The sequence below is a fragment of the Hyperolius riggenbachi genome, chromosome 4 (genome assembly GCF_040937935.1).
Source record: "Hyperolius riggenbachi isolate aHypRig1 chromosome 4, aHypRig1.pri, whole genome shotgun sequence".
Taxonomy (NCBI): Eukaryota; Metazoa; Chordata; class Amphibia; order Anura; family Hyperoliidae; genus Hyperolius; species Hyperolius riggenbachi.
In genome coordinates, this window is record NC_090649.1 from 265,979,561 (window position 1) to 265,998,689 (window position 19,129).

Sequence of the window (19,129 nt, forward strand, 5' to 3'; positions counted from 1 at the left end):
CCTGGATGTCCCCCAGGGAGAGTCATCTGTGGTGCCTCAATGGCGAGTATGCTGGGAGCTGTGGTGCATCAATTGAAGGTATGCTGGGTGCTGTGATGCCTCTATGTGGGCATACTTGCTTGCTCCTAGCTGAAATTTGTTGCTGAAAGCACCCCAAAAAAGCTCCTTTGGAGGCTAATATTCTTCCGATGTGTTTTTTTTTGTGTGTGACACTGACACTGCATCAATACAGCCCTGTCTGTCGTATTTGCAGCTGGCCCTTGCTGTACTGTGCCAGGCCCAGCACACTGTATTACACCAGTGCATATCTTTCCACTGTATTTGTGTGATTTAATTTACTATACCATAGCTCTCTTTGTGGTTGACACTGCATAGATACATCCCACATTTCCCAGCTGGAATTTGTAGTCTGCCACTGGCAGCACACTGTATTATACCAGTGCATATCTTTCCACCATTTTTGTGATTGAACTTACTATAGCATAGCTCTCTTTGTGGGTGACACTGCATAGAAAAGTTGTTTGTGGTGTGTTAAACAGTGTGTTTGGTCTGTGAGTGTGAAGCAGTACACTACTTACACTACCTGATCCATGTATACACACGCAAGATGTTTTAAAGCACTTTATGCCTCGAATTTAGGAATGCGATGTGATTTCTGCCCTTTAGGGATTATAACCCTACTCTGTGTTAAATACGTTATTTCCCCAGGGACTTTTGGCATGTATCCCACTCCATCATGCCCCCCTCCAGGTGTTAGATCCCTTGAAAGATTGTTTACATCACTTTTGTGGCCAGAAACAGTCTTTGTAGGTTTTAAAATTTGCCTGCCCATTGAAGTCTATGCCGGTTCGATCCAGTTCGCACAAACTCAGACTTTTGCGGAAGTTCGCATCCACAGTCTGCGAACCCAAAATCTGAGGTTTGAGCCATCTCTAGTTGTATTATGCTGCCTGAAATAATTACGTTTTCTAGGCAGGATACAACTTCTAAGGGTAGGGGAGCTATAGAGAAAGATCAATAGGTGATGTATTTTAGCTCTGGGACTCTTAATAGGCTGCCATTGAGCAGAGACAATAAAACATTCAATCTACTCTGTAAATGTTTAAATATAAATTAAACCATGGGATAGCTCAAGTAATTTTTAGGAGTAGGAGGATAAATACAATTGTTCATCTCATCAGTTTATTTTCACCTCGTGTTCACTTTAAGAGCACTGGAGGTCCACCACATTAACCACCTATGCCTCCACTGCGGTATAATTTCCCCCCACCAGTTTTTACACAAGGACATGGATACGCATATACTACGCATACACTACACATACTACAACAGTACTAAAAAAGGAAGCCCCCCCCCCACACACACACACACTATCTTGTAGAGATCAGCAACTGAAGTGATGCCAAGGTAAGTATAATCTCACAATTCCATAAGTGATCGCTGCCCTTCTCCAACAAGTTCTGTAGCAAGCCTCATTCATCCACAAGTGCCAGATCCTGGCTTGATAACCCCACCTAGCTGGGACCCAGTACTTGTGGCTATAAATGGCTGACTAGTGTGTAGGCATAATTATTGTTTAATCACACCCAATTTTAAGACCACTTCCTCTATATATAAAATGATCAATTATCTCCCCATTTTCCCCTTCTTTCCCATATTTACCATGAATAACATCTTATATTTACAGTGTAAGGGGAAAGTGTGCACTGGTGCAAAAAAATACATTGTTTAAGCAATATCATTTAAGTTGTGTGATAAATGGGCTAAATGCCCCCCCCCCCCTTTTTAATCTATCAGTAGCACTAGCAAAAACTATAACAAGTGAAAGCTAAGTAATAATGTGTTTCTATCTATTTTTTTTCCAACTAAAAGGCATACAAGATAAATTATTATTTTGACAGAAATAATTTCCAATTAAAGTTTAGTAGTTCTGGAATAAAAAAAATATGTATATTACTTAGGGCCTGAGCAGACTTTTGTATTTCTATGCTGATTTTACTATATACCAGTCTGTGACACCAATTTGTTTCTGAAATCATTATTTCTCATAGTACATATTCCACATTAGAGGTATGCGTAGGATAGAGTACAAAGCAGATACTGCAGTAATACCATAGTAACACCATAGTAACATGTATGAGAGGGGCGTAGGGATGACAATAGTGTTAATAGCACTACCCTAGTTTTACTGCCATCCCTACCCTCATGAACAGCCCTGCTCCATTTAACATTTTCCACAATGCCCTGGCATTACTTCATTCAACATCCCCATCCCTGAGCATATCTCTATTCTGAATTGTAATAGAGTAATTAGTTCTGCCAGCACACATGTATTGTACTACACAAAGTTTTGCATAACTTCACTTTTTTTTGCCTGAGTTGAGTTGTATTTTCTTCCCTCATTGAATTAGATTCCTTTTTTCTCTAAAGGTTTGATTAAAGGGATACTGTAGGGGGGTCGGGGGAAAATGAGCTGAACTTACCCGGGGCTTCTAACGGTCCCCCGCAGACATCCTGTGCCCGCGCAGCCGCTCACCGATGCTCCGGCCCCGCCTCCGGTTCACTTCTGGAATTTCTGACTTTAAAGTCAGAAAACCACTGCGCCTGCTTTGCCGTGTCCTCGATCCCGCTGATGTCATCAAGAGCGCACAGCGCAGGCCCAGTATGGTCTGTGTCTGCGCAGTACACTCCTGGTGACATCAGCGGGAGCGAGGACACAGCAACGCAGGCGCAGTGGTTTTCTGACTTTAAAGTCAGAAATTCCAGAAGTGAACCGGAGGCGGGGCCGGAGCATTGGGGAGTGGCTGCGCCAACACAGGATGTCTGCGGGGGACCATTAGAAGCCCCTGGTAAGTTCAGCTCATTTTCCCCCGACCCCCCTACAGTATCCCTTTAAATGCATCGCTTGGAACAAATTAATTTACATACCTCTATGCAACAGATGCTTAGATTTCTTATTTGAAATATAATCTTAAAATTGAAAGCTATGCAGCATATAATGTTAGTCAAATCTTTTGTGAGATTTTACATGCTGTATCTAGCTACAACTTACTGGTTACATGTTATCTGCCGATTCTTGTTTTTTATGTGCGTTTATCTGAAAAAGATTGGAGGGAAAGTTAAATTTAGTAAATATACCAGCAGCCAGATAACATGTGACTGCTAATCATACCTACAGTAATTGTGCTAAAATCCCCAAATAATTCACAATTCATCTGGAATGTATACCTAACACCATATTTTGCCTAAAGCTGTTCATGAAATGTACTATTTTTAGTGGCCAATTGTAATTTTGATCAGATTATTTAGATCATATTCTAGAAAAACAAGAAGCTTGTGGGCCTATTCAGTCCCTAATGATTGCTAGAGATGGCTCGAACCTCCGATTTTAGGTTTGCAAACCTCAAACTCAAACTTCTGCAAAAGATCAGATGGACCCTTGACCCAACTTTGTGTGCCAGAAATGACACCACACTTGCCTTTCAACATCACGGTACAGTTTGGGTATCGCCTTTTTTGAAAAATAATTTCGGCCTGGCTGACTGCTGGTATAATACAATGTGCAGTCACACAGGTGCAGTGAAAGGTATGCACTGACTGCTGGTATAATACAATGTGCAGTCACAGATGCAACGAAAGGTATGCACTGACTGGTATATAACAGTCTGCAGTCACACAGGTGCAGTGAAAGGTATGCAGTGACTGCTGGTATAACAATGTGCAGTCACACAGGTGCAGTAAAAATGGATGCACTGACTGCTGGTATATAAAACAGTGTGCGGTCACACAGATGCAGTGAAAGGTATGCAGTGACTGGTATATAAAACAGTGTGCTGTCACACAGATGCAGAGAAAGGTATGCAGTGACTGGTATATAAAACAGCATGCAGTCACACAGATGCAGTGAAAGGTATGCAGTGACTAGTATATAAAACAGTGTGCGATCACACAGGTGCAGTGAAAGGTATGCAGTGACTGGTATTATAATACAATGTGCAGCAGTCACACTAGGCACTGAATGTGCTGGGCCTGGCACAGTATAGCAATTAGCAAGGGCCAGTTGCGACAGACAGGGCTGTATATGCAGTGTCGAGCCACACACAAAAAAGACAACACTTCACAAGAACATTATGGCTGGCTGGATAGTGTAATGGTTAAGGGCTCCGCCTCTGACACAGGAGACCTGGGTTCAAATCTCGGCTCTGCCTGTTCAGTAAGCCAGCACCTATTCAGTAAGGAGTTTCTTCGGCAAGTCTCCTTAACACTGCTACTGCCTACTGAGTGCGCTCTAGTGGCTGCCTCGCAAGCGCTTTGAGTCCGACAGGAGAAAGGCGCTATACAAATACTGCAATTATTATTATTAATTATTCACAAGAACATTAGCTTTCAAAAGAGCTGTTTTGGGGTGCTTTTCATCAACAAATATCAGGAAGGAGCAAGCTAAAAGACCTCCTAACTATTGCTTTCCCTATCCCTCCAATGTCTCTCCCTTCTCTCACTAATACAGCAGCACACAGAGTGAGAAAATGGCCGATGCTGCTACCTTATATAGGAGGGGGGGGGGGGGAGCTCCCCAGTGTGGCCAGAATGTCCTTCTCAAAGTCAGTGGTCGTAACAGCCCTGATTGCGCTCGCGGTGTCTGACTCTGGACTACAGAGCGCGCTGACTGAGCTTAGGCTGCCCGCTGGGGTCGACGTGATGACCAATGAGTCCCCATGCACTGCTGGGTGGCTGTTGCTGCTCCTGCGAACAGGAGTGGTGGTGGAGGTGTCTGTTGTAGAGCTGGTGGTGGCCTGCTCATCCACCATCAGCTGCATCACAGGCTCGGCGTCATTCTCCTCCAATTTTCGGCGCCGACCCTGCTGAAAAATGGCCGCTACATGCTGCTGCGAATCTGCCGTGTGACTCCCCCTATCAGCTGGGCGCCCAGAGCATCTACGGCCAGTGGCTAGCAGCAGATTGGACACTGGTGCGGCAGAACTGCTGGCAGTGACGGTGCCAACAATGTTCCCTCTCTTCTTGGCCTTGATGCCCTTCCCCCGGCTGCTAGTGCCAGCAGACATAGTGCAAGTTTGTGTGATGATGATGTCACCCGATGGATGTGGGGTACTTGCACTTTATTGAAATCGGGGTAATTGGTGTTGGACTTAAATGAATCTGCACGGAGTGAACAGTGTAGAACACAGTGTGCTCACTAACGGTCTATCACACACACTGACACTCAGTCAGCAGCACAGCAGAAATGCAGTAATCTGTACTAGTAAGCTAACACAGACACTGTACTACTCTAAAAACTAGCACTGCAGTACTAAATAACTACACAATAATACAGTAATCCCTATGCCCTAAACTATACTGTAGCTAAGGCAATACAGCACAGGCCTGGCCTGTGTGCACAAACAGCACACACACTGACACAGAGACACCTAACCAGCAGAGCCGCTGCAGGCTGCAGCTGAGACTGTCACAGACATGCACACTAACTAAAATCACAATACCAGGGATGGCCGTAGTCAGCCAACTTAGCTACTCTGGAACTATGCGTAGTTTTACGCAATTACGCTTTGCCAAACTACGGCTTCGAACTCAAATATTCGCTTCGTATGCATTTACGCACAGTGCGAAGCGTAGTGTATGCGGATGCACATGTGCAAGAATGTTACGCATTAATTCCTATTTAAATGCTTAAAACGGGAACTCTTGCGTACATTCCGCTTTCCAATGCGTACATTTGTAAGCATACAGTCGCACGCAGAAAATTAGACGCGAGTAACGCATTCGTAGTTCACTACGCAATACACGTGTTAACTACGCATAGTGGGCATAAGCTACACGTAACAGTACTTATGTGTAAATTCGTAAGCGTAGTTTTGAAACTTCCCCTACGAACTGCGATGCGTAGATGTGAACTACGATGCGTAAATTCGCAGTGGCGTAGTTTCTGCTCATCCCTCCACAATACAACAAACTAGCTAAACAACAATGACAGAGTGTTATAGTATGTGTGTTAATGTGCAAAAACGCTGGGTTTAACACAGTAGAAAGCACTTGCTTTAGCCAAACAGCACTGGAGTGTCTCTCTCAGTGTGCAGTCACAAACCAAGGACGAGTTGCCTCAACATGGCCGCCTCTTTATATACAGGGGGGCTGGCCAGAGTTCCCCTCTGTGATTGGTTGCTAGGGCTTCTGCTGGGAGCCCTCTGATTGGCTCAATGATGTCATCTCCTTAGTTACAGTATTCGGATTCGGATATCCGTCGAATATCCGGGTATGCGACCAAATATTCGCATAGAGCTATCCGGATTTGGGCCCAGGTATCTGGAATCCGAATCCGGTCGGATAGCTAAAAAAAGTTTGGATATCTGGATTACCTGGATATCCGGAATCCAGATGAGCATCCCTGCTCATTATTAAGGATGATAATCTGTTGTGAGTTCTGTCTAGAGGTGAGTGAAAGAAACATTTTGTTTCACCTGTTTCAAATTGAAAAAAGGAAACAGCTTTTGGAGAAATACACCTTTTAAAATTTAATTTCACATGGATCTTTAAGATCCCAAGTGAAGTAAACAATTCAAGCACAAACAAGAGCTGCAGCCCTGACATGATAATAAAGGTTGAGGTATCAGGCACTGTAAAGAAGGGTTACGGGGTAAAAGGTGAGGGATATCACTTTCTTATAGCTATGCCATAATGTGTTTTGGAAAGTAGGTAGGGGGTAGGGGGTAATTCAGAGAAGAACATCTCTCTCTTGGGATGACCAGTGTTTATCTGGCACTCTGCTAAATGCATACAAAATCACTGCCTCCCAACAAGCTAATAGTCCTCCCCAGTGAGCACTAACAAATCTCTTCCTGACTGACCAGACCCATAGGCTAATCAGGATGAGACTCATTAACCCTTTCCAATCTCATATTGGACTATTAGACATTGCCACTTTTCAGTATAGGTCCAATGTCGAATGTCGGACCTATAGGGACACTGTTGCGGGATAAAATCTGGCACAGCATCTGCCTCTTAAGACAAAGTCCGACACTTTGATCACTGGTGCCCCTCTCAGCTGCTGCGCCATGTAATTTAGATATTATGTGGGTGCAATTGGGCTCACTGCTTGGGTCGCCATTGTTGGATCTAGTCCAGCATGGCATCGGTCTATGTGGACAAAGTCCGACACTCTGATGCCATTTTCCATAATATGGCTATTAAACTGCCATTAATGTAATGGGATGGAGCTACAGCATATGAAAAAGCCCGGCTGGATTCCCTCACAGCAGCATTCTCTCAATCATCCACATCATCCACCCCCCCCCCCCACACACACACACACGCACACGCACACACACATTTTTTTTTTTAGAACATGGATTAAAAAGGGTTAATGCTAAAATGTCACAACTTCTGCCTTTTTCCTGCCTTTAAACCATAGTCAAATGTTTCAGAAGTATTTACATTTTCTTCCAAATGCACTCTGTAGGTAAATAAAGTAATGATAACTTATTTGTTGATTCAACTCCATCAAATACAGCATATTCACACAGCAGGGTGATGAGATAAGGGTCAGTCATCATTGCTTCTATACTAGACAGTTGGGGGAATGTGACTCAAAGGGAGGCATTACTGGCTACCTGGGGCTCCTGAAGAGGGTGGGAAAGAGACTGAAAGCTTCAGTGACTGGGTCATGTGACCCAGGAATTCCAACTGAAAAATACATATGCACACGTTTTCAACATAGTGGTTACTATTTAAGCTTTGCAGTGCATGAGAGATCAGGTAATCTTATAATTGTACTTTGCGTTTAGGCAAGATGAGCTGGGGAATGCTGATGGTACATTTTTACCTATAACTAAACATATTCTTTAATAACAATATGAATAAATGAAAATTAGAGTAAGATCATAACAGTGCCAGAAAATGTTATATAAAGATACGTTATTCAGGCTCTTCCGACCTGCTTATTAGTTAATATGATATTCTGTGACTCTTGCAGAGTTACACATGGATGCCCTCTCCTGCACTCAGCACTGGCAGTGTAAATCTCCTTTAGTAAATGCAGGAAGCAGGGAAATGGTTTCCATGAAGCTTGATAATTGCCTGATCCACCATTAATTTAATCTATCCCTAAGAGCAAACAAAAAGCAATTTGTAATAAATGGGTTAAAACTCATTCTGGTGTCACAGTATAAATCAGCTTCTCTGTATCCTATAGCAGATGGAAATGCAGAATTTCTTATGCAGCCTGCAGGTGTTTGGAGCTCTGTCTCTGATCACAAAAAAGTCAACCAATTTGTGCTTTGTACTGTGAAATTAAACCTCGTACCATTTCTACTGTAGAGGATAGTGTTTAACACCTAGTATTTATAAACGCCGGGAAGACTCAATATTTTGCATGTCTAATAGACATTCTAGGCGAATATTATTTTCCTATAACATATGAATTATTTTAGAACTGTAGTTTACAGTTTACCAACTAACAATCTACTGCTAGACCTTTTACAATAAAATATGCATCTAGAAGCAGATGTATGCACACCCATAGCCAAATTACATATTATTACTGGAAGATGGAAGCATAAAATAAATTAATGAAAAAACAGTAAGTTACATAGATGCTAAGCAACACAGTAACACATGTTTACTAACACATCAATAGCATACAGTATATCAACTTGCCAAATTTTCTTAACATAAATGAATTGTAGGTACTGTAATTTGGTGCACATTGCCAGCATATAGGATAGCTGGAGTCTACTTTAATCAGTATGCAGTGCAAGGTTTGAGCACATATTTTCACCAAGCATCTTCATCACTGGCAGATGAATACTGCAGAAACATTAATGGTGCTATACATTCATATTTGGTGCTTTGCGTAAGATCAGCTTCAGAAAGAAGGACTGGGTACAACAAACTGAAGCTGAAACAAACATTGGAAGATGATCAGTTTGGGTTACCTGCGGAGGTTGGGTGTCAATTAGGAAGGTTAGGGCTAGGAAATGCAGCAAGGGGGGCCAGATTTACCTGTTAGGATTTGAAGGTTAAATGTAAATGTCAACAGGATAAATGCACTCAGAGCCGGTTCTTGCTTCTCTCATGAAGCAAGGTGAAACACTTGCATCAGGCATGGAGATTACAGAGGTGGCATGTTTTTTACTGTGTTTACACTTACAGCATGCAGTCAGAGTAGGAGGAGAAGCGAGAGGAGAGCGAGCAAGGGGAAGAGGTCATCATTGGGGAAAAGCAGCTTGTTGTGCTGTGTGAGGAGTCTGACAGTGAGGAGGAGGGAAGCAGGAGTGCAGCAGTGTTTCATTTGACTTGCACAGCAGAAGGGAGGAGGTGGCACTGCTGTGCTGACTGAGGAGGAATGGAGAACAGCTGACTGGCTAAGGGTGAGCCGTTTGTTAGTCACAGACTTGCAGCCATCCAGTGTGTCATTGTGTTGAGCTGCAGCATGCCTGTCTCAAGTTGTTGCATATGCTCCCTTGCTGACTGAGAACATTAAGTGAAGACGAGCAAATTGTTGGGAACTGGGCAATCATTCCAAATCAGGAGGGGGGCATCCTCCAAGTTTGCCTCAGGCAGTAAAAAGTCTAGAATTGGCCCTGCATGCACTTAGACACAGCCAAAAACGGCATCAAAGACACAGAATATTCAAGTACTGATAAACACAATATTAATATTTGCTCAATCTACAAGTGCCGTACTCAGCTATACATACGGATATGTAGAAGAGCATATTAAACTAGTGGAAACCATAACAATTTACATTTTTACAAGCTAGGACGTATAACCCACTAACTATAGAACAGAACTAATGCTAATCAAAACATAGATACAATAATTGTTTTGTCATCAAAAATAAGTTCAAAAGGAAGTCCACTAAATCATTTGTTTTAGAAAAATATGACTCACATTCATTGGCAACTTCATGTACATTGATTCATCCATACATTTTGAGATGCGTAGCATTCATGTTTATATGCTTCATATGCTTTAAAATGTTCTATCTGCAAAGGGATGAACAGGTAATTTTTTAAAGTTCTACCTCATGGTGAGTTAGCCCATTTTTGCTTCCTAAATTTCTTTGCAGTACTTTGCAGGTTTCAGGGCAAAATTGCATTGCAGAACACCACTGGCCTTGTGTGGCAGATAAAAGCAAATGGCTTCACTTTATGGATGATCCTCGTAGATAAGATTTCAGCTGAAATCATGTCTAATTCCCACTGGTGCAAACGGACAGAACAGTTAAGGAATCAATATCTGGAAGATATTAATTCTTTGCCTGATCTACTACAAATTGTATAGCCTACCATAATATCAATGTATCTTTTTTATATATCTTAGATATATCTTACAGTATTCTGGTAGCAAGTAAATGTAATCTTCAAAGATCAAATCTTAACAGTTTCCACTATCTTTAAGGTGAAAGGTGTCCTATTAGATGTTGCACCTCATGGTGTTGAACTCCACCCTGAGTATAAATAAACGAAGCCAGAGCAGCTGTCATATTTTGGGTTGAGTGAAGCAAAAAAAGTGTCTTATTTTGAATTCCTGAAACTGATATAGTAGTTTAAAAAATATTATATTTCAGTTAGTTTACCCTCACTGTATTTCAAGTCATAGTTTATTGCATACTGTTGCACTGGGTGTGTGATCTGAAACTCATAGTGAGTGTTTCTTAAAATGAATACTAATGGTGGCCACACACTACGATTTTTTTATTTTTTTTCCATTCAACACTTTTGATCTTTTTTTTTTGTTCGAGTAAAAATGTAGGCTCTTCTAACCAATGTACCACACACATATGTTCATTTTTGACACAATCACTGCAAATAAAATTGAATGAAAGATATAAATTAGATCTAATATATACATTTACATTTATAAATGTGTATGAGGTGCTCTCTGTGCCATCACTGATTTGTATAAAAAAATAACCTTTACGATCTATTTTAATCGAGAAAAATGATAGTTTTGACCAAATTTATCGGTCAAATAAAAAAAATATATATATCTTTATTTTCTTACTCAATCAATAGTTTTAATCAAATTGATGTAAAAGTAAACAGGAAAAACGAGAACATGTGTTGTGTGTGTGTGTGTGTGTGTGTGTGTGTGTGTGTGTGTGTGTGTGTGTGTGTGTGTGTGTGTGTGTGTGTGTGTGTATGTGTGTTAGAGAAAGAGTTTTCTTTCTAATATATTGTTTGACAACAAATAACAAAATAGTCAGACCGAGAGGAAAGGTCAGTACTGGGAGGCAATGTGTTGGGGTGATAAGGGACTGAGAAGATTGACCCATTAGTCAGCTCTGGCTCAACCAAGCTGTGATAGAGCTGCAATAAATGCCAAGAATGCTAGCTATTTTTTACATGTGGTGTTGGCCATCCCCTAGAACTGCATTAGGTCTGGAACCCCCTAGAGAGCTTTTTTGAGCGTTTGGGAGCGCTTTAAAATGCTAGTGATTTCCCTAAATGCTCTGCCAATGTAAATGGATGGGACAGATTCCACAACAGCGATTGCGATTAAGCAAATCACAATCACAGGACATGCAGCATTTTAGGAGTGTTTCCATTCTAATAAATTGCATCGAAGCAGGGAAATCGCTCCCAAAATCCCTTACAAAACGCTATCACAAATAGTTAGCGACTGCGATAGCTTTTGCTCTTTCTAGTGGGTTGCAGGCCTTACACTGGTCTGAATCCTAATTAATAATGGCAACTGTGAATTGAATCATATACAGTATTCCTTAAAGCGGACCCAAACTCTAGCACATCACACATTTAAAAGTATTTATTTCATTTATAGCTTTATGCTGAATAAATTCACTGGACTGTGTCCTGTACTTGTTTAGAAAGTCAGAGTGTCTTATCAGTAGATTTGAATCATAGCTGTGAGTTGTGTGAGAGTTGAGCCGGGCAGCTCTCTGCCATGTTTAAACACAAGCCTTTCAGTGCTTCTAGTGAAGTGAATACAAATATTTCTATAAACTGCAATGATTATTTTTTTTCCTAAAGGGTCCTGTTACACTTGATTTAATTTGCACTTGGCAAAATGGTTGCCGCACTGCATCACACTGCAGCATTACACACTTTAGTATATGCAGCACGCTGCATTGACAGGGCAATAAGAGGCAACCTGCCTTCAAAAAGTCTCACCCTTTAGTCATGTGTACTGCTGGACAGGAAGCATGTCATCTAAAAGCCTGCATCTGTGCATGTGCACCACACTGCTAACATGTCAAAAAATTTAAAATTTGTGCACTACCATTGACTTGCATTGCTTCTGGAGCCCTATGTGATGTGCGATATCACCCTACAGCTTCTGCATCAGCTAGAGCAGCCTTTCTCAACATTTTTACCTTGGAGGAACCCTGTAAATAACTTTTGGATCTCAAGGAACCCCTGCAAACAATTTTTTGGTCTCGAGGAACCCCTACATTTATTTTTCAGGACGCATGGTCTTAAGTAGGTTAGGCTGCTAACTTCACTATCTCCTATTACACTGCCACTCATTATACTGTCTCCGGACCCCCCAATTCAGTGCTTCTTGTTACAGTACCACCTATTATAGTATGCTCTATTATACTTCCCCCACGATGGGGTAAAATGCCAAGGAACCCCTGCAGAGTCCTCAAGGAACCCTGGGGTTCCAGGGAACCCTGGTTGAGAAAGCCTGAGCTAGAACATTTCAGGCACATCAAATCGCAGGAAGTGTAATATGTTCCACTGATTTTAATGGCCATTGCAAAGTGGTGCGTTAGGTGGCAGCAATGCAATGCGACACAACACAGTAACTCTAAAAGGAGCCTCAAGGTTATCATGCTGTGGGTAATCTTTTACAGCAGAGAGGAAGTTCTGAATGTAGTTCCACTTAAAGGCAGTTACAGTTATAAAACGATCAAGAACTGATTCAATTAATTGCAGCTGAATTGTGCAGTGATTCATATCTGTGAGTATAGAAGCAGATATCATGGTCTATAGTTCTCAGAGGAAATGTTATATTTTTTTCCTGCTGTATCCTATGATTTACGACCAGTGCTGTAGCATCTTAATACTCTTTCACATTAATATTCACATTCAGGCAATAAAAGTGAGCTCATTGTTATGATCACTTAAGTAACATTTATTTAGATGATGGCATCTAATCCACAACCTGAGTTACGCTGGACCTGTAATGGCTCATCATTTTGCTTTATTATTGTTTTCAGATGCTCTATTATATCTATGTTTAGCTTTAGCAGATATAAATTGGTGGTATGGTTTCACTTATCCACACAGGATACATTTTTTGTATTCAAAAAGCCTGAATTAGCATTTATTTTTTAGCGATGATGGTGCACCAAATAATCCAATGTATTGTATAATGTATAATGTATTACACAGGGCGACTTTTTCCTAAAGTCAGCAGCTCCATTCTGCTGAATGGAGCTGCTGACTTTGAGAAAAAGTCGCCCTGTGTAATACAATGTAACTATGGAAAGATGGATATCATTTTAAAGCTCTCTCTCTCTCCTCTTTCTGACGACACCTAAATCGTCATCCTACGCCCTTTCGTTTTCTCTATTTTCACGATCGAAATCACGTCCACGGCAACTTCAATCGCGAAAATAGCGAAAACTAAAAGGCGAAGGGCGGCGGTTTATATATCAGTGGAAAGAGGAGAAAGAGAGCTTTAAAATGATATGCATCTTTCCATAGTTTCTGCACTGCTCGGAGTACCTTTAATGCTGGAGTATGGCAGTTTTAATAATGTGGTTCAATTAGGTTAAATATTATGGCATATAACATTATATATGTTTCACATAACCATACTAAGAAAAAAAGCACAAATCTCTGCACTTCATTTTGGTTGCACCAGGGTAATTTAGCTGTAGGTTAGTAGTATGGTTGTTGTTCAAATTCAAGTCACAGTTGACGTCGATACAAAAATGGCTGTTCAAATTCAGAGTACATATTATTTTGGCACGGGGCAGTTTGGCGCACGGCGAGCCGAATGATGGCTCTTCCTACTGCCGCTAAACTTCCCGGTGACATTAAATACTATTCCCCCTCCAAGTTGTAGCAACTTGGAGGGAAATGTAATTCAGGGGCTGGCAACCGCTGGAGCCCTGAATTACTGTTACACGGGGCACACAGCATAGCATTGCTGCTATGATGGTGCCCAACTTTGACGCTTGGCGCTCAGCGCTGCACGCCGAAATAACCTGCTTCACAAATTCGAACCTTGCTAAACTGAAAAATGGTGACATTGGACAGGGGCATTTAGCTTTATAGTGCCATTCCCATATTGTGCAACAGCCTAGGTGAGCAACCTCATAATGCCTAGGGCCCTCCAATAACAGGGGTGATACTTTTCTCCATCTTGGTTGTGATTGGCTGTCTGACACCACAGCATCACAGGCAGTCATAGCCCTATACAAGCAGAGGGCTTGTCTTCCTCCAACACTTGTGAGCTGATCTTTGCTAGTAACAGAGCTTCCCTGTGTCTCTAGCTGCAGCTTGTGTTTACTTGTGACATTGCTGTGCTGCTGATAGACAGACAGATAAATAGATAGATAGATAGATAGATAGATAGATAGACGAACAGACTGTTGATATTGTACATATGCTCCTGTATTCTGCTAAGCTGAACATTACAATCAGTGTGTTACAGACAAGGCTTTTTCCTGCTACAATAAGCAAGCACCACATCACATTAATCTATGGGGGTTAGGAAGTCTAAGTAGGTGAGGCCTTGTCCAAGCATCATCCCCAGATACAGTTGGCATTACTGGTGTGAGAAACATAAGGTTAAAGTCATTGGGAACCGCTTTATAAAAAAAGAAACCAGGTACTTACCTAAGGAGAGGGAAGGCTCTGGGTCCTAATGAGCCTTCCCCCTCCTCTCCCAGTGCCCATGGTGCTGCGCTGTCCCCAGGAGCAGTATTTGACTTAATTGGTCAAATACTGCTCCTTCCACCGGCGAAGGTGACTTAGGAAAGTCATCGGGAGCCTGAGTACTACCGAAGCTGGGCCACTCCATACTGTGCACGTGCGAGAGCCCTCTATCACGCAATTCGTGCATGCGCAGTATGGGGCCACCTGTCTTTGGGAGGACTCAGCTCCTGAAGACTTCCGAAGGGGAAAAAAATGAAATTCTGATCACCCTGCTAACATGTTGATATAAAATGAACACATTTTCAAGCAGAATTGTCTTTTTCAAAGCTCGTTAAAAATTCTAATTAAAGCTGGGCAGTAGGGTAGTCCCCTGCCCACTTGCAAACGAGATAAACAGAGGAACACCAAGAGCCCCAATAGTGTAGTATGTATTGACAAAGGGGATAATGACAAAGAGTAATAGTTGTTATACTCGCAAGCATGGGTCACCAATAGGCAACCACTATAAAGGCAGGTGGGGAGATTATCCTGACCCCACTCAGGAATAAGAAGTCGCTCTCTGTAGATAGTAGAAAAGGGTCGCAACTCTCCACCCAGGGTGGATACAATATTATATAGGAGAGAACAGAGGTGCCAAAAGGATAAAAGGGGTTTTAAAGGAGCTTAAAAGCCAAACATTTGGTGATCTGTTGAGGTGACGAGTGTTGTTTGTTTTGCTAGATGCTGTAACTCCTTTTTCTATTGCCTGAGGAAGCGGGTGCTGACCCATGAAACATGTTGCTTTGTTTTATCTGGAGTTCGTTAATAAATAGACTGAATGTACAGTCGTGTTGTGTCTGCTTGGAGGAGGTAAGTCCGCCACTGCCTCCTCTAATTACCAAATTTTTGGCTTTTAAACTCCTTTAAAACCCCTTTTATCATTTTGGCGCCTCTGTTCCCTGCCCACTTGGTTTGCTCTTACCGCCTTCTCTATAACCCTCTCCTAGGCAGGTAGCAGCCATTTCACCATAAATTTGTTCCTGCACACAGATCTCTGAAAGTGTGCTGTTCTATGTAATTGATGTGTAAGAAAGTGAGAAATGTGTTAATAGCCAAGTAGTCTTTTATACACAAGATTGTGAGGTCAATTCTTTCTAATTTAGCTATGGCTGTTGCCTGGAAAAGGGATATAGAGAAGGAAGTTGAAAAAAACAAGTAGGGAGGGAAATACCCCATTGCCAAGCTTTCCGATGGGGAAAAGCAATAATCAAATTTTGTAAATTAGCACCTCTAAGAGGATTTGAAATAGAAAATGTTGCTTTCTTATGTATTTTCTAGTACATATTGTACATGTTAACAGGTTTATCAGAAAATATTTTTTCCCACCATAGTGCCCTTTTAATAGTGATGATTTGCCTTATATTTATTATTTTATTTTATGCAAATAAGGTAAACTAAACAAAATATTTGCTGTTTCCTATAGTCTGCATACCTTGCATCAGCTTTACTGTACCATGATAATTGCTACTCATTTGTATTACATGTATGGAGCTAAAAATCTACTGCCATTAAATGATGGAAGTCCATGTGCATTTAAAATCCTCCTCCAGATAGGTGTGTGTGTGCGTGTATGTGTGCGCATGTGTGTGTGTGTGTGTGTGTATATATGTGTGTGTGTGTGTGAGTGTGTGTGTGAGTGTGTGTGTGAGTGTGTGTGTGTATGTGTATACAAAGAGAGATGCATATATACTTTGCAGTCATCCTACTGAAAAATGTTAAGATGTTTTTGCATCATACGCCTTATCTTCAATTATGTTAGTGATGTGAAAGTTAAAGCTACATCGTTGTATTGAATTGAGCTGTGTACTGTAAAATTGAATCTCTTACAGAGATTCAAATGTGGCTGGCTTTGTACAGAGAGATTTTGATTAACATCTACCACCTCACTGCATGCTGTGTGGCAGCAGGAAAAGATATGAAACTGTTAGCATGAAGCCACATAAAAGAAAAATGATGAAACATATTATTTCTTTTAGAGATATGAATCTATATTCCAGTTTTACTGTCAGACAATATATGTCCCTTTTATATGTGTGTCCTTTGCCAAGATAATTTTAGCCTTGCTTTTTAGAATAGTCTTTTCATATCAGTACATGCTTTTTCAAAATGTGTTGATACGTGTGTAAATGGAGAGTATGGTATAACATTATTAATAATGACAATTTATTTTTATTTATTGGTGCTTAAATATTCTGGTGGAACTTTAACTATAATTCCAGAATATATAATCGGTAATTCCATAAATATATTGCTCCCTCACCTTGGCAGAATGTTATTAAATGCCAGAGATGGTGGAACAGCAGAGTTTTCACTACTATGATTGGTACAATAAAAAATTCTGGAGCAGTGAAGAAATATTGTAATATGTGTAGAAAATGGCTGTTTTATGACTCATTGTAGATGTCAGTAATTATGAAGTCGGATAATTTTATTATTATTATGTATTTAAAATAAATGTATAAAGTATAAATCCAAAATAGAAAAAAAAATCCTACATGGAAGGGTACTTGGGGAAGGGAGTGAGTTATGGGGTGAGTTGATGCAGGCTCTGGGTTACCAATACAGAAGGAAATACATTGGAGTTTGGGAGTTTACCTTTTAGTAAATGTAGATATACATGACTCGGAGTAAATAAGCATGTATTTGCAAAGATAATGTAGAAATGAAGCAGTGCATATAACTAAAAAATGTCAATCTGTGTATGGTTTGTTATTATAGCTAACAGCATCTAAGGGTGGTGACTGTAATGATCAGTGTTGCTTGTGAATTTTCGCCAAACTCATTTTCACATCGAAAATATTATTTTGGATTTCAAGAATTTTTTTTTTAGAAAATAGCTCGTATTTTCATGTGTCGAAAAATCTTTATTTTACAGCAGAAAACAGATATTTTTACCGTCATAAAAAAATATTTTTAAATTTGCAAAAACGATGAAAAATACAAAAAATGGGCAAAACTTATTTTTGATGGCATTATCGCGTGAAAATCAAAATTAACATTATTTTCATGAAAATTAATGCAAAAAGAGTAGTGGCATTTTCACTCATCACTGGTAATGATGTAATTATGACCGGTATTTCCAATATCTTGGTGAAATACATATTTACATCATTACTGGTGGTTTGTAATTCCCCAAATAAATTATACGACTTCTGCAAATGGATCCCAGGTGCTGGCACTTTCCATGAAGTATTTTGTTCATGAGTCCAACCTGTGCAAAAGTTGAAATAAAAATACGCTTAGAATCTGACTGTAAACGTAACAGCTATTTTGTCTAACACTAATTGATGTTTCTGGAAAGCTCTCTATTTTATCAGGATTATGCTCAATTAATTTTAATCAACAGTTCATTGGTTTAGTATATGCTGTTATACTAAAATACATTTTCAGAGAATGTTAAAATTTGTGCAAGTTACATCTCTACATTTTCTAGTGGTTCAGAGCTTTTTGACTCTCATTATACTTACTATAGTCTGTGAATAATATTTCACTTTGTACTTAAGAAAATAAAAAGAAATAATAATTTTAGGCCCAAAGTTTTTGTGTAACTTTAAAAATCAAAGCTGTCTTCTAATAAGCAAAATACTCACCTAATATTTTCTTCTTAATCTTAAAAATGTATACTTGCTATTGTATTGAAATATATTCATTTGAAAGAATGTGGTGCAATTACTAAATTTTTAACACATTAAAGCTACTGTTTTTGCTTCAGTTGTGTACAATAATATTAAAATGCTATCATTGTTGTTTTTATTCTTACTTTATGTAAAGGGTGTAATGATCTGGGGGCGATTTCCACAGTCAGCGCACATCAAGTGCGCTGAAGCAGATGGAAATCCCCCACAATCACAGAAGCAGAGTACCCAGTATATATTTGTAGAGGGGAATTCCAACCAGCAGGTGGAGCTGTGGAGTACAGAGGAACAAGTCCTCTGTACATCCACAGATGTCAGATAGAAATTGCACGATGAAGCAACACAGGGCAATACAAACAAGGTAGCAACTCAAAAGAGAGCAAGAACAGAGAAAGACTGTATGAATGTCTACCAAACTAGTCGCCACCCAGCGATGGTAGACATATCACAAGCGAACAGACTAGAGTGAGAAAGCCAATCGCAAGAGAGGCGATTGCTGTCAGAAACACAAGACTGAGCATAGACAGAGCATGAATAGTGTAAAGGAATACACAGCAAATAACCACAATCCGAACGCCAAGGAAAATA

The 19,129-nt window shown here is 40.4% G+C and overlaps 1 protein-coding gene across 1 annotated transcript in view; it reads left to right on the plus strand.

Annotated features, from left to right (window-relative positions):
• The window catches only part of GRIK2 (glutamate ionotropic receptor kainate type subunit 2), an 853,883-nt gene that overhangs the window by 778,610 nt on the left and 56,144 nt on the right, over positions 1-19,129 (plus strand). The window lies entirely within an intron of this gene.